The sequence below is a fragment of the Paroedura picta genome, chromosome 8 (genome assembly GCF_049243985.1).
Source record: "Paroedura picta isolate Pp20150507F chromosome 8, Ppicta_v3.0, whole genome shotgun sequence".
Taxonomy (NCBI): domain Eukaryota; kingdom Metazoa; phylum Chordata; class Lepidosauria; order Squamata; family Gekkonidae; genus Paroedura; species Paroedura picta.
The window spans coordinates 94,311,946-94,328,733 of record NC_135376.1 but is presented as its reverse complement, the minus strand read 5'-3'; the positions used below and the strand labels follow the sequence as shown (position 1 = coordinate 94,328,733).

The 16,788-nt window shown below is 44.3% G+C and overlaps 1 long non-coding RNA gene across 2 annotated transcripts in view; it reads right to left on the bottom strand.

Annotated features, from left to right (window-relative positions):
* Window positions 1-14,672, bottom strand: part of LOC143842705 (uncharacterized) — a 43,507-nt gene extending 28,835 nt beyond the window's left edge. For both annotated transcript variants that reach the window (XR_013233309.1, XR_013233308.1), the window contains exons 1-2: window positions 14,435-14,672; window positions 13,591-13,638 (exon numbers count right to left, since the gene is read on the bottom strand). This is a non-coding gene — a long non-coding RNA (uncharacterized LOC143842705). The remainder of the gene's footprint in view (window positions 1-13,590; window positions 13,639-14,434) is intronic.
* Between the last annotated feature and the right edge of the window lie 2,116 nt (window positions 14,673-16,788).

Sequence of the window (16,788 nt, the reverse complement as noted above, 5' to 3'; positions counted from 1 at the left end):
AGAGAATTCAATTTTGTTTGTCCAAAGACAATCCATCTGGAAATGTATTCGTTCACAACCACATGAACCTCCATGATCTGCTTGACAGTATGTGGAAACTCCATGCTGGTCAACCTGCTTGAACTTCAGTTCATGAACCATGAACCAGCCCCAACTAATCATGAATTGCTGCTTGTGAGCTGATTCATGCCCATCCTTAATGGCAACCTTATAGGGTTTTCAAGACAAGATATGTTCAGAAGTGGATTGCTATTGCCTTCATCCACATCACACCCCTGATATTCTTTAATAGTCTCCCATCTCCCATCCAAGTACTAGCCAGGGCTGACCCGCTTAGCTTCTGAGAACTGAATCAGATTTGGCTATCCAAGTCCAGACATACCAAATATAAACAAATAGGCTCAAGAAGTGGTCTAAACTGAATAAAATGAAGTTCAATAGGGACAAATGTAAAGTTCTGCATTTAGGTAGGGAAAACCATTTACACCAATATAGGAGGGGGGAGACTTGTCTTGGCAGTAGCATGTGTGAAAAGGATCTAGGAGTCTTAGTAGATCATACATTGAACATCAGTCAGCAGTATGACTCGGTGGCTAAGAAGGCAAATGGGATTTTGGGCCAGAAACAATTTTTTTCAGAAACTTCTAGCTGTACATTAAACACCAAGTTGTTGCAATAGCCTTTGCATCCTAATCTTTGTGAGGGAAAATAGGGCCATGTCGTCCGCCTAAAATAAAATAGATTTTTTGACCTCCTAGTTTAGGAGAAACAAATTGTGGACCAGGGAGTCTTTCTACAATGTTGTTTATGTATAAATTAACAACAGGGGAGCTAACACACATCCCTGCTTGATGCCCTTGCACATTGGAATGTTGTTGGTTAGGGAGCCAGAAATTCCCACTCTAATTTGTGCAACTCCCAAAGCAGAAATAGGAGCTGCCTATCATAGAATCATAGAATAATAGTGTTGTAAGGGACATCATGGGTCATCTTGTCCAACCCCCTGTACTATGCAGGACACTCACAACTATATCGCTCATCCACTGTAACCTTCCACCCCCTTAAGCTTTCACAGAATTAGCCTCTCCATCAGATGGCTATCCAGCCTCTGCTTAAAAATCTCCACAGATGGAGAACTCACCACCTCCCGAGGAAGCCTGTTCCCCTGAGAAACCGCTCTGTCAGGAACTTCTTCCTGATATTTAGACGGAATTTCTTTTGAATTAATTTCATCCTATTGGTTCTGGTCTGTCCTTCCAGGGCAAGAGAAAACAACTCTGCTCCATCCTCTATATGGCAGCCTTTTAAATATTTGAAAATGGCTATCAAATCCCCTCTCAGTTGTCTCCTCTCCAGGCTAAACAGACCAAGCAAGTCTGCTGCTGAAAAGACAATCTATCTTTTATCTGACCAGGTTGATAATGTAACATAAAAAACCGCTCTATTTGCTTTGGCTGCAAGGAAAATAAGGGCCAACATTGCAACCGCTAAGGCAGAGTCTTGCACTCTGTAGTCATGTATGCTGTTTTAGTTCTTAAATTTTATATTTTTATACAGTTCCTTTTATTCTATTTCACTGTTTATAAATTTGTATTTTATATTTTGTAAAGGCCTATAGTTATATAGAAATCTATCTATCTATCTATCTATCTATCTATCTATCTATCTATCTATCTATCTATCTATCTATCTATCTATCTATCTATCTATCTATCTATCTATCTATCTATCTGTACATTAAAGAGAGATTTCTGGTGCTGGCCCCACCCAGCTTGAAGTCAGACTTAGCAATATGCATGCCCCAAGTGCAGGGTTGCAAACGTCCCAGTGGGGCCTGGAGTTCTCCTTGGATTAGAACCGGTCTCCAGATGACCAACATCAGTCTCCCTAGAGCAAAATACTGCTTTGAGGGGTGAACTCTGTGTCATCGAACATTGTTGAGGTCCCCCCTTTCCCAAATTCAACCCTACTCAAGCTCCTTCCCCAAATTCTCCAGGTATTTCTGAACCTAAACCTAAAGCCCCAACCCAAGTTGGGGAAGTCCTTCTTTCAGACCCCATTCTTCATCCACCACAGCACTATATGATCAAGCTTTCTGCCTTGAGCCATTCTCCTTCCCCCCCCCTCAACCTCCAGAATGATTCTTGCTTATCTCTGGGTTTTTTTTTACTTCAGTGGTTTCTCCTAACTCCCCACAGAGATAGCTTTATAAGTCTGTTGTAGCAAAATCAAAGAGAAGTCCAGGGGCCCCCTAAAGATGAAAAACACTTATTCCAGCATGAGCCTTCACAATGTTATGAACAGGAAATCAATATGACAAAGGGATTCACTATGGGGATTTTAATAGGGAAAATTGCAGGGAGGAGGGAAAAGGGGAGGAGCTGAGTCTGAAACAGAGTGGGAATGCATCTCGTCATAAATCTTTCCGCATGTGTAAAGGCCTGGAATGGATTTAGACATAACGCAAAATATATGACGAGAGAGGTCAGAGGTGCCAGCCGCTTTGGGGGTACAAATAAAGTAATGGAGTAATAAATACAAAACTGATCTGGAGGAAGCAGTCTGGAGATTAAGGTCATGAACGGGCATCCCTAAAGGGTTATGGTATGATGGTGGGGGTCAGTGTGGAATGTTCCATCAAGTTGCAACTGACTTATGGGGACCCTGCAGGGTTTTTAAGGTGAGAGACTAATGGAGTTGGTTGGTCACTGCCTGCCTCTGGGTATCAGCCCCAGACTTCCTTCGTGGTCTTCCGTCCAAGTACTAATCAGGGCCAACCCTGTTTAGCTTCCCAGATATGATGAGGCTGGATTCGCCTGGGCCATCTAAGTCAGGACAAATAATTAAGTGCCATCATGTCACAGGTGGCAGCCCCACAGGATTTCAAGGTGAAGAACTGTTCAGGGGTGGTTTGCCAATGTCTTCTTCTGCATGTTGACCCTGGACTTCCTTGGTAGTACAACCAAAGCCTGGCCAACTCTGTTTAGCTTCTGGGTCAGCCATGTCAGGGCTATGCTATGATACAGCATGTTTAGAAGAGCCACCTAAAGTTTCTAAAACATGTATCCCATTTAGCTATTAGAAATTGTGATGGGTAAGAAAATCCAAGTCACTGTTTAAGCCCAGATGATAAGGTAAAGGTAAAGGTATCCCCTGTGCAAGCACCGAGTCATGTCTGACCCTTGGGGTGACGCCCTCTAGCGTTTTCATGGCAGACTCAATACGGGGTGGTTTGCCAGTGCCTTCCCCAGTCATTACCGTTTACCCCCCAGCAAGCTGGGTACTCATTTTACCGACCTCGGAAGGATGGAAGGCTGAGTCAACCTTGAGCCCAGATGATAGAAGCCCTTAATTTCTTGCTGAGATCTAATTCGGCATTTTGACTCGCTATATTCACTTTGACTAGGAGTGGGTAAAAAAAAGAATTACTGACTTTTTATATGTTGCAGTGTTTCCAAGAAGCTCAAAAAGTTTTTCCTGGATGGTTTGTAAGCATCCCCAAGCTAACACCCTGTAGCTTCATATCAGCCATATAAGGAAATGCCACCTTCCTAAGGATTTCTTCAGAGGTCAAGGAAAGGGAACAGCCAGTGTTGTGGGCTCCCCAAGGAGGTGGCATACCTTGCCTTGCAATTGAGGAAGGAGTGAAAGAGAATCTTCTTTCCATCATGCCAGGATAAACAAGTTGGATATGCCATGGCATTTGAAGGGAGACTAGAGTAGGCATACCAAACTCTAAGTGCCCTTGCCTTGCATGCTCTGGGGATGTGCAATCTGGCTTGGATAAACTCAAAAATATTCAAATCAATGCTGATTCAGTTATTCTTCAGTCTTATCCAAGCCGCATTATACATCTCATTAGTTTAAATACGCTGAATCAGAGAAGCCTGAATCAGTTTGGGCTTGATTCATCTGATTCGTGATTCACCTGAGAAAAACCCTACTAAATCTCTATGGATTAGCTGTTTGTTGGGTATGGCCTAATGGATTCGACTGCACATGTATCAACCAAACCTGCACCCTTATACTGACGATGGGATTTGGGCATACCCAAATTGATTAGCTGGGCACTGACACAGTACTGAGTTGTTTCTTTGGTGCACATCCCTACTCTGGGACCCAGTAAAGGGGGAAATGCCCTATGCCTTCCTTCCACAGGACTGGAATCCTGTGATGCTCTAGGATTTATTGCACTGCTTGTCTCAACAAACCATTTTCATTCAATGTGCCTTTTGGTCCTTCTAAAACGGAACCTTCTAAAACGGTCATCCCCAAGCTAGCCTAATCTTGTCTGACCTTGAAAGCTAAGCAAGGTTGCCACTGGTTAATACTTAGATGAGAGACCAAAGGTTGCTACACAGAAGCAGGCAATGATACACCACCTCTGGATGTCTCTTTCCTTGAAAACCCTGACGTTGCCATAAGTCATCTGCAAGTTTTCCACCATCACCAACACAGTGGTCATGCCACAGCACACGTAACTTCTTTGACTGTGTTCCACCTACAGTTCAACAACCAATCCAGAGTCTATCATATTTCCTGCACTGGGCTTCCTTTCAATGGTGGAAAAATTCAAAAAAAACAACAAACAAACAAAGAAAACACAACCCTCAAAAGGGTACCTTCAGGCACCTTCCACAGTCACTAGGGGTGGGGGTGGGGGTGGGGGCTAGAGAACATAAGAAGATAAGAGAAGCCATGCTGGATCAGGGCAATGGCCCTCAGGTCCACCACTCTGTGTTACACAGTAGCTAAAACCCAGGTGCCATCAGGAGATACACTAGTAGGCCAGAACTCCACAAGCTCTCCCACCGTTGTTCCCCAAGTACCAACAATACAGAGCATCTCTGACTGAGACAATACAGAAGTTCAGATGGCTGCTGACATCACTGGAGGTCACTGGAGCCCTGTTCCCCTGTTGCCCTATAGGCCTAGTCTCTTTCTGCAGGGTGGAAATGGTCAATGATCAATCGAAGGATGGATTGGCTGGCTCCAGCATCCTACTTCCATGCCCACTTCTCTGAAGGAATGGAGAAGGCTAGTCGATGGCCAAATACAGAAAAAGTGGAACAAATCAACGTGTGGGTTTCAAATTGTACACATACTAATTTCAAAGATTGTGAATTTAAAAAAAAAAAAATCAAAATCCTGATTTTGTTGTGTCCACTAATTTATTTTTCCAAAATCAAATACTCGGTCCCAAGTAGAACTGAGACTGTTGTTTCCTAAATATTCAAAATAAAAAATATAGGGGCTTTCACATTGTAATAGAAACCTAGTAATGTCCATCCTCTCGTGGATCCTAGGTTTTATTCTCTCAGTGCCAAACAAACACATTCCACTTGGGACCCAGCCTGCTTTCTATGATACTGTATCTTTAAATAGTAACGGGCAACGCCTTTACGGTTTTGCAGTGACGAATATAAAATAGAACTGAGTGGATGACAAATTGGGAAACTTTACCTAGGAGCTGAATTGAGGTTTTCCTTATAACAAATGAGCTGCATTGCCTATTCATAATGCATAATAATTGAAGGTAAAAATATTAACAATGTTATTTTATATTCGAAGTTTAGAATCTCTTTAATTAGTAACATATAATTGATGATGACAAATGTAAATGTTAACACTATAACTGTGAGGTTGTATTAATATATATGTTCAGCAAATTTATTTTTATACTAGAAATTAAGCCCGCTGTGGGACAAATACAGCGGGCGCTAGGTCTGTGAGTGAGTGGTGATGGGTGCCTGGGCAGGTGGGCATAGTTGGGGGGGTGTAGCTCTTGGGGTACCCCGTGCTTGGGGCGACTCACTGGTGGCTGGGCGCGGTGAAGGGCAGCTTCGGCGGGGAGAAGGCGAGGATTAGTTGTGGGAGCAGCGAGGCGAGGCTGGGGAAGGCAGGACTTGGAGCTGGCGTCGTGGATCGTGCGCGGCAGGGGTGTTGTGGCGGCGGCAGCGGCGGCGAGGAGAAGGCGAGGATCAGGCGTGGGAGCGGCAATTAGCGGCTGGGGAAGGCATCACTGTGCGGTGGCGGCGGCAGCAGGCCCGTTGTGGCGGCGGCCATTTTGGAGCCGTCTGGCGAGGAGGTGGAAGGGCGTTGGCGGCGGAGCGTCTGTCGTTGGTGGGGTCATGGAGCGGCGGGCCTGGCCGCCGTAGTGAAGGTCGTCTGTATGCGTGCCAGCCGGGAAGCGAGTCCAGGAGGTCGGGTGTGGATGCGGCGGCGGCGAGTGGGAAGTGGGGGGGTGGGAAGGTGGCGGGCGCTCGCGGGCAGCAACAAATGTTTGGGGTGGGGGTGGGAAGGCTGGGGATGGGCACGGTCGTCGTCGTCAGAGTCGTTCGTCGCCGCATCGGAGGCGAAGGGCAGTCGCTGGGCAGGGAAGCAGTTTTCCCCGACTCCAGTGGCGTGGGCCAAGCCTCCTCCCTGGCGGCCATCCGGGTAGGATGGCCGCTCGGAAGGACTGCAGAGTTGGAGGCTTGGTGTTCGGGAGACGGGCCAAGTGTCCAATAGGGAGGCGCGCTTTGTCCAATAGGGAGGCGCCCTGGAGTGCCACTCGGAGCGCGCTTTGTGGCTCCTGATTCGCTCCTCCGAGTTTTTATTCCGGACAGAGCCCACCCTAACTCCTCCCCACCAGCCCTTACTGTTTTATTTAGTCTGCAGCGCCCGTGGCGCCGCGGGCGGTTTAAAGATATTTTTATATAGATAAATTAAGATCTTTTGAATAGAAAGGTATTACTTTGAATGAAGGTGGGAACTTGTATGCACAGTTTAATTTGTTTTGGGAAATGGATTACAATGTATTTGATATTGTATTACAATGTATAATACATAATACATAATAACATAATAATGTTATTATTATTTCTCGTCACAGGTATATTGCCACTGATGAAAGAATAATTTTGAAAATGAGCAAAACCCATTTTGGCACATTACCTAGTATTTGATTTTGGAAAAATAAATTACTGAATACAATGAAACCAGGATTTTGAAATGATTTTTTGTAAATTCATATTCATTTCAAAGACTATGAATTTCCAAAAAAAACCATGTGTACAATTTGAAAGCCACACCTTGATTTTTTCCATTTCTCTGAAGGGGCACATCACCACTTCCAGGGTTTCTCAAAGCCTGCAAAACATTTCAGGGGTTCTTCCATGTTCAAAAGGTTGGAATAGGCTGACCTAGATAGCAATATACTGGTGAAGTTTTAAAACTGAAAATTATAGTCATTTTCTAACCTCTGTGTTGCACACCCCCCCCCCCACACACACACACTTGGGACCTCTCTTTTCCCTAATGAAGCTTCTCGTTAAGCCTCTAGGGATGACTGTGTGATGACTGTTTACTCTCTGAGAAGGTTGCTTTGAAGCTCTAATCTTTCCATAGGGGTTTGGACTGACATGTTCTAAGAGCAGATTCTCCATCAGTATTTCTGCACACACTAAATAAAGCCTTTTCAATCCACTTGAGCAACTGTTTGCAGGTGGATTTTGCCATCACACACAGTAACATCCACCTGCAAAGTGTGTGGGTATGTATGTGTGTGAAAGTGCTGTGTATTTCATTTGTTCATAGACACCAAGCTGTACTTTGTCCTGGGAGTCTGTTTCCTCCCTGAAACAATGTCCAAATTTCACCTGGCACAGGGCAGTAATTCTACTAATCTGGGCTGCTTTCTTATCGTTCCAGAGGCATCAGATAATGCACTTTCAATGTGCTTTTTCAGCTGGATCTTCCTGTGTGAAACAGGAAAATGGGATTCTAAAGTACATTGAAGGTGCAATATCCAATGGGCACAGAAAGTGTCTTTGTCAAACTTTTTCAGGTCTACACCCCCCCCCCCCGATGTAGGATACAGTGGTGTGAATGGCGGATTGCGGCTTCCATCTGTGCCCTTCTTCCCACCCCCCTCTAGGAGATTTTTATTGGGGGAATGATAGTAATTTGAGTTGTTTTTTCCGCCGTATCTCCTTTTTTGTTACCGAGAGTAGTTGGATCTGCGTTATGTTTTTATGTCTGGAGGTTTTAATGGGGGGTTTATTGGGATTTTATGCAGACTTTCGTAACCCTCCATGAGCCACTTGGGAGTGGCAAGTAATAAATTGAAATAATAATAATAATAATAATAATAATAATAATAATAATAATAATAATAATAATAATAATAATAATCCCTCACTATGTTTTCTTCCTACCTGCCTGTTAACCCAGTGGACTCCAGTTGTTTCTGTGAGTATCTATGGAGTTAAACTTCCACCCATCAGACCTGACAAGCCAAAGTGAATCCCTTCCCAGTTCCAACCTCCTTTTCATTCAGCCTTGCTTGATGATTTCGTCTTCTTCTTCTTTTTCCCTTTCTCTTTCGACATTTAACTGAAGACCACCCTTTTGTTGATGACAGCAAACCCCAAAGCCTGGGATGATCTTGCCCAGTGGCTCGGGGTGCTAGGCGGTGCGAGTAAGCCTTCAGTCTTTCCTAACTCATCCCAAAATTGCTTTCTTCGTCTTTGCGCTGACTTCCCTTAATTTTGCAGAAACTGTCAGAGCAACAGACTATTGCAGAGGTGAGTTCACTGCACCCGTCGAGCATTTAAATGCATTTCTGTCAAGGAGAACGCCTTTGTTTGAGCACATGGATATTTAGCCCCATGGAGACCGAAGCTCTGTAATTACCATACATAGCACTCACAGAGTTCCAGTGGAAATGTTTAATAAATAACCCAGGAAGAATCGGTAAAGCTGAAGGAATAAAAAATATTGCAGTGCCTATGTTTGCTGTATTCCTAAAATGTTCCTTATAGGTTTACCATATCCACTTGCCTGTCACTTCCACACAGAGGTATGCTGAATGCCAGAAGCTACCTTGCATGTGAGAATACAATCAAAACAACCCTGCAACATTGTGAATGTGTTGATCCTTATATCTGTCACATTCCAGTCAAGTTCCCTAATAAGCAGACTCTTGGTTGAAGAAATCCTTTTATTAAAGGGTTGATGGCACAGGTACGTGAAAACTCTTTGCCAAAACTAAAGATAGCAACCTGCCTGGCTTTAAGCTGCTCCTAAATCCCTCCCTAGGCACCCCTTGGCATCAAAACTCCAGTGTGATCACTCACTTTCCCACATACAAGCCCACAAGGCTGTGAGATTGCAGAAAGGTACCAAGGGGATGTTTGGAAATTTACTGTCAGTTTCCCCTGGGGTTACAAAGTTAGAATAGCATAGTTCACATCTCCCAGCTGCTCCTGTTCTTTGGTTACAAAAGCTAATTAGACAGCTATTACAAAGCATAGACAAGATAACTGAAACTTGGACCACATGGGTACAATGCAGATCACATAAGGAACGTGGCATGAATGTGTGACAACAGGCTCTCGTTCGTTCGTTCGTTCGTTCGTTCGTTCGTTCGTTCGTTCGTTCGTTCGTTCGTTCATTCATTCATTCATTCATTCAATTTATTACCTGCCACTCCCTAACAGCTCGTGGCAGGTTACATACGTATGCATAAAACCCACATAAAAACCCCAGTTAAAAAACAGACACAAAATTACAATCATAGTCCAATCAAAAGAAGAAAAGAGGATATGGCGGAAAAACAACTATTCTTAATGGCTCCAAAGACAACTCATAATGGAGTGAGAGGGAGGAGGGTGCAGCTGTTTGATTGCAAACCATCACAGAATGCCTGAAACGGGGCCGTATAGATCTCCCTGGCCGTACCAGCCTCAACCATAGACCTGGCGGAAGAGCTCCGTTTTACAGGACCTGTGGAATGCTGAAAGCTCCACAGGGCCTGTAAAGCTCCTGAAAGTGCCACAGGACCCACAGCACTTCTGGGAGCTCATTCCACCAGGTTGGGGCCAGGACCGAAAAGGCCCTGGCCCTGTTGAGGCCAGTCAGACTTCCCTGGGTTCGGGAATAACCGACAGATAGGTACCCACAGAGTGTAAAGCCCTGCAGGGGGCATAGGGCGATAGGCGGTCCCTCAGACAGTAATATTGTCACTCTTTGTAAGATCCCTCATATGTGTAAGCACTGCAAAGGCATCTCTCTGTAGGCTTCTGAGGTGACCTATGTTATGCTCACTGTCAAAAGCTCCAAGAGGACCTCCACAAATGGGGGGAGCGAGGGAGGGGGCAACAATGCGGCAAATGAAATTTAGTGCTGGCAAATGTCAGGTGATGCACACTGGGTCAAAAAGCATCCCAACTTCAAGAGCAGGCTAATGGGTTCTTAACTTGCTGAGACTGAGAGGGGAAAGGGTCTTGGGGTCATAGTGGACAGCTCCATGAACCTGTCCACCCAGTGTGCTGCACTGGTGAGAAAGGAAAACTCATAGAATCATAGAGTTGGAAGGGGCCATATAGGCCATCTAGTCCAACCCCCTGCTCAACGCAGGATTAGCCCTAAGCATCCTAAAGCATCCAAGAAAAGTGTGCATCCAACCTTTGCTTGAAGACTGCCAGTGAGGGGGAGCTCACCACCTCCTTAGGCAGCCTATTCCACTGCTGAACTACTCTGACTGTGAAAATTTTTTTCCTGATATCTAGCCTATGATTATGCACAGTAGCAGCTGCACTGGGCCAATGCATTGCAGCAGGGCAGCATGCTCTGCCATTTCTTGTGTCTCCATTGGGGATGCATTTCAGCAGCGGAGCTGGTTTGTGCTTTCTGTGTCCCTACGGGGGTCACGTTTTGGTGATGAAGCAGCTCTGCCGCTAAAATGCATCCCCCTGGGATATGCAGCCATGGCAGGAAGGTTGCACCATGTGGGGGGTCAGCGTTTTTTTTTCTTTCTTTCAGGAAGGTGGCATTGAATGAGAATGCAATCCCACCTCCCTGCAAAACAACAACAAAAACCCATATGAACGTGCGTGAAGCACTGTAGAGCTGAATGAGGCATTTTCAGTCCCCTCCCAGACACTGCAGCATGGGCCTGGCCCGGCTTGGTCACTGATGATGGCCACAGCAAAGGAACACTGAAAAATCAGCATTCCCTTGCCACGGGCAATCAGAGGCCCTAAAGCAAGACGGGGCTGGGCTGACATCGTGCATAAGTGGGGATTAGCCCCACTGTCATGCAGGCACCAGCCTGGCCTTTCCTGCCCGTGCATCATCAGTCAGTGTGGGACAAGATGGCGGACTAGATGGACCAACTGTCTGATCTGTCTGATCTTTTCTTTCTAAGAAAGAAAAGGGAAATGTTCAGGAAATGGAGGGAAGGACAGAGCTCTAAAGAAGAGTACTTACAGGTTACTAGGCACTGTAGATCAATCATCAGAAAGGCCAAAGCTGAGAGTGAGCTAAGATTGGCCAGGGAAGCCCATTGTAACAAGAAAATATTTTTCAGTTATATGAGGAGCAAACGTAAAGTAAAGGAGGCAATAGGCCCACTATTGGGTGCAGATGGACAAACTCTAACGGAAGATGCAGAGAAAGCAGAAAGGCTCAGTGCCTATTTTACATCTGTTTTTTTCCTACAGGTCAAAGGGTTTAAGCACATCTAGAGATGGTGGTAAAATGAGTACCCAGCTTGCTGGGGGGTAAACGGTAATGAGATGGCAGTAGTCAAGGGATAGTGTCTGGGTGGCAGGTTGACATGCAGAGTGGTTGTTGAGAGGCATTTAGCTGCACTGGATGAGTTCAAATCCCCTGGGTCGGATGAAATGCACCCGAGAGTGCTCAAAGAACTTTCCAGAGAAATTGCAGAACCCTTGTCCATCATCTTTGGGACCTCTTTAGGGACTGGAGATGTCCCGGAGGACTGGAAAAGAGCAAACATTATTCTAATCTTCAAAAAAGAGAAGAAGGATGACCCAGGAAACTACAGATCTGTGAGTCTGACCTCTGTTGTGGGGAAGATAATGGAGCAGATATTAAAGGGAGTGATCTGCAAACATCTGGAGGACAATTTGGTGATACAAGGAAGTCAGCATGGATTTGTCTCCAACAGGTCCTATCAGACCAACCTGGTTTCCTTTTTTGACCAAGTAACAGGTTTGCTGGATCGTGGAAATTCGGTTGATGTCATTTACTTGGATTTTAGTAAAGCTTTTGATAAGGTTCCCCATGATGTTCTGACAGCAATCTGGATTTTCAGATAGTTAGGTGGATAGGGAATTGGTTAGAGAACCGCACTCAAAGAGTTGTTGTCAATGGTGTTTCATCAGACTGGAGGGAAGAACATTGTATTGTGGTGGCAGCTGCTACCAAAGCAACCTTTTTCTCATAATTCACAATGCCGATCAAATGTCCAGTGACCAATGAAAACCCTTGCTGGGCAGAAACCCCTCCTGGCCCTAGCTACTCTCTAAAAACATTTGGCTCGCTCCAGGAGGTGTTGGTAGGTACCATTGTGACACACTGACTTCAGCTGACTTTGTGACTTCAGCTGACTTAATGAGCTTGTGCTTTAAATATACTGTAAAACAGCTTAGAGAGTAACAACAAAAATTGAGATATAAATATTTTAAATAAATTAAATGCTTGTTTGCTCCCTTGAGGGGGAAGAGGGGAAGGCTCTGGGCAGGCTGCTGGCATGGCCATGAATCAAAGCAAAAGCAAATACCCTTGGCAGAAATGATGCTGAATTGAAAAAGAGGCTGAGGAGAAAGGCTAGGATCATGGTGTTATTTTTAATGCCTGGCCATATTTATTTATAGGGCTCCTGTTTCCTGGGGAACATTCTCTTGTCACAGGTTGGCCATCTGCAGTTCACAAGTCAATGGATTTCCCCCCAATGCTTTGTAAAAAGGTTATTATATAAATTAATCTATAAAAATAAAAAGCAGAGAACAGAAACCCTGGACAAATATAAAAGGAAATTAAATATGGAATATTTGCTCATCCTCATTTTGGCAGTCCTATTTATTATGAGAATGTGTGTTTTAAGAGTTCATCATTCGGCTTCATAACTTCCATATTAAACATAATGTTTCTCTGTGATTAATTACTGCACACCTCAGGTAGGCCAAGGAGAGGGTAAAATTGTATTTTGGCAAATATGCTAGGAATGGTAGGAACACAGGCATTCTTCAGGTATCCGAAGAAGCGATGCATGCACACAAAAGCGTATACCCAGAATTGAACTTTGTTGTTCTTAAAGGTGTCACTGGATTCAAACCTGGTTCTATTCCTTCAGACCAACATGGCTAACCACCTGAATTTGATAAAATAGGTGTTTCGGGTTTGTAGAACATTTAAAAAACACACCTGTATCTAGAAGTAAGCCTAGGATGGACATGTACATCACATGCCTCCATCTCATACAGTTAGGGATGCCAGCCTGCAGGAGGGACCTGGGCATCATCTGGGTTTACAGCTCATCTCCAGATTACAGAGATCAATTCTCCTGGAAAAATGGCTGCTCTGGAGGGTGAACTCTCTGGCATTGCATCCCACTGAGATCCCTGCCTTCCCCAGGCTCCAAACTCAGATCTCCAGGAGTTTCCCAGTCTGGATCTGGCAGCCATAACTACAATCTTAAGTTCTCAGGGAAAATACTGTCATTTACTGTGTGGAGAGGAAATGGGTGTACAGACAGAGGAAAGAAACTTTTGAAAACCAGTGTCTGGATATAGAACTCACCTGGTTCTCTCCGTGACCAGCAGGATATAACATCTTTCTTTTAACAGGCTAAAGGCAAAAAAAAAAAAAAAAAAAAGCACCATCAATTGAATTCATTCTAATCTTTGTTCATCTATATTTAAAGCCTAATGCTGCTCATGAATTTTAGGTAGCATGTTACAATTCCATGGCTGCTACTGAGATTAAAATTTACAGGCCAGGGGAGCACAGTTAAAATGCAGCCATGTTTGAACTCATCCTGATAGAATAAAAATTAATTACTTTGATTGTGGACCCACACATTGCTGAGTGTTGGGTTATCAGAAGAATTCACCTTTTGCATTTTCCAAGGAAAGAGCAAATGGTTCTGACAGCCAATGTCATGTCGGTCTTACCGTTGACTGACAGAATTAGAGCTACTGAAAGACTCTTTCAGTCTAAATTAGGGGAACTAGATCAGAATGCCTTCTTTAACTTTCTGTTCAGTTCATCTCATTCACCCTGAGTGCCTGGGAGAAACCATCATAGTCTTCTGTGACTTACAAGTCAGGTTCCTAGAGGCATCTCACCAGCCACTGTTAGAAACCGAACTCAGATCCAGTTTCAGTTGTGCCATAAATTCTTCTCTCATGGCAAATATGGAGGGTGATCCAGGGGTTTTGATTTCTGTCAGTATCTTAATTGTAAAAAATATGACTTTAGTTTTTTGTGAAAGCTGGTTAATTTGCGCTAACCTTCCAGACATTCAGCAAAATGAGGGAAATTGTGTATTATAATTGCCAAGTGACACCATCTCTTCCTTTGCCATTTTCTTCTTAAATAAACTATATAGTTTTCTTAAGTAAGTATAAATATGTTTACTTACCTACTAGAAAAACATTCAAACATAAAGCTTCAACAGTATCTTTCTTCTGAGGCAAAACTGGTTTTCAGGGATACATTTTCCTCCCTCCCCCCCCCCCCCCCCTGTTTACATCACGTTACCGTTGGGCTCTGTGACACTCTTTTCTTGTTGACATTCACAATATTATTTTATATTTTCTGACTGATTTATAAACCTGAACAGAGAGACTCTCAACCCAGCTCTCTCCCTCCCACACACCAAAACAGTCACCAACCGTCAAAGCTCACAGAAATGGAATTCTCCCATCATGCATCTCTCCAGGGTCTGTGAGGATGCAAGAACAAGAATTCCAACAGCGGATGGGCATGCACATTTAGGCACATCCAAATGCATGCACCTTTGAAAATAGTGCAGCTCGATGGCATTCACACAGAGATGCACTTCCAAATGCATATTACAGTTCCTAATGCAGAAAGTTATGGAGCTGCAAACACCTGCTTCTATATGTTGTTCTGAACTGTATCAAAGTGAGGCTGGTGGAAGAAGAAGAGGAAGAGTTGGTTTTTATATTCCACTTTTCACTATCCAAAGGAGTTTCAAAGCAGTTTAAAATTGCCTTCTCTTCCTCTCTCCGCAACAGACACCTGGGCAGAGTCTGCACTTACTTACTTTATTCCTGTTGAATTCAGATTGCTTTGAACTCGGGTCTTCTTCTCCCCCCCCCCCACTCCCCATTGAAACAGGAAAGTCTTCTGCACGTGGTTAGGGTAGTTCAGAAGGGGGGGGGGAGCCAAGCCTTTCTTTCTTTTCTTGAAGGGGGGAGGGAGAGGAGCCAGGCAGGGAGCCTCTTTCTTTTCTTGGAGGGGTGGGGGAGAGGATCGAAAAAGGCAGAGGAGGGAGGAAAAATCCAGGACCAACAGAAGTTGAGAGAAATTAGGGGCTTCTCCTTTAAGGCAAGCTTGTCACATGACTAGGTGTGGCCTATCAGAGGTTCTCTACCACGGAGCTTGGTTTCCCAATCCGGATTTTAAAATATATTGAGCATTAAAAGCACTCCAAGATATCGCACAATAAAGGTAGGGTCACTCCGGATCAATCCTTCTTGCTGCAGAAGGAAAATTTAAATCAGCCAAAATCCAAACGGAAATCGCATTCTGTGTAGAGGGCAGGGACTGAATGATCTGGGGTTGGAATAAAATCTCCCTGCAGTTTACACCCTGGTGAGGTAGGTGGGACTGAGAGAGCTCTGAGAGAACTGCTGTGCAAGAACAGCTCTAATAGAGCTGTGACTAAGGTAATCAAGGTAGCTGCATGTGAAGGAGCATGGAAGCAAACCTAGATTAGTGACTGCTACTCTTAACCACTTCACTAAGATAGATTCATGGATCTTTTATTTTGATGCCGATTAATATTATTCTTCTTAACTTTATAGCCTGCCTTTCTTACTGATTACAAAAACAGTACCTCAAAGAGGCAAGCGGATGGCTAAAATAGTAATTCAAACTGGCAGCAAGGGCCTCCAATTAACAATGTAGTAGGACAAGAATTACAGGACTGGAAAACGAAGCAAACAAAAAACCCAAACAAATCCTGTTCAAAGCAACACACTACATAAAGCACGACATGCAAGAATGTAAAAAGAGAGTTTAAAAGGTACACAGCATTGTAGTGAAAAGAGAGATGATGCGTACAATAAGCATTGCAACAGGCTATAATATTATCCCATGTGACCAGATTTTAACATTGGTAAAGCGGGACACCATTGACCGGGGGGGGGGGGGTGTCTTGATTAAAAATTTGGTCTATATGGAGCAACAAAAAGTTTCATAGAACGCAAAAATAGTATTGTAATATATATTTTTTTACTTGCAACATAAGTACAATGTGTCAGGTGCCCCCAGATGTCCCTCCAAAAGTGGGACAATCTGGTCATCTTATTAACTTAAGGAAGCACCTTCCTGCACAATTCCATTACAGTTAGAGTTGCCAACTATGAATTGGGAAATATATGGAGATTTTGGGGGCGGAGGGCAAGGTTTGGGGAGGGGATGTGTAAAATATGTGGGTTCGTAGGAAGAATGCCAGGCCACGGAGCAAACAAACAGCTGTTTATTGGTGATCTGAGCAGTGAGTACATGTTGTAGCAGGAGACAACAAGACTGACACACACCCCCTCCCGAAAACCCCAATTTATATACATACTATAGACAAAATAATCTCCCATGGCTAAGGAGGAGGGAGGGAGAAGGCTGGGGCCCTCCTGTGAAAAGAGGTAAGGAGGGAGGGGACTCTGTGTTCCTGTGTGTGTGTGTGTCTGAGGGGAAGGGACTGGAGCAGGGGTAGTCAAACTGCGGCCCTCCAGATGTCCATGGACT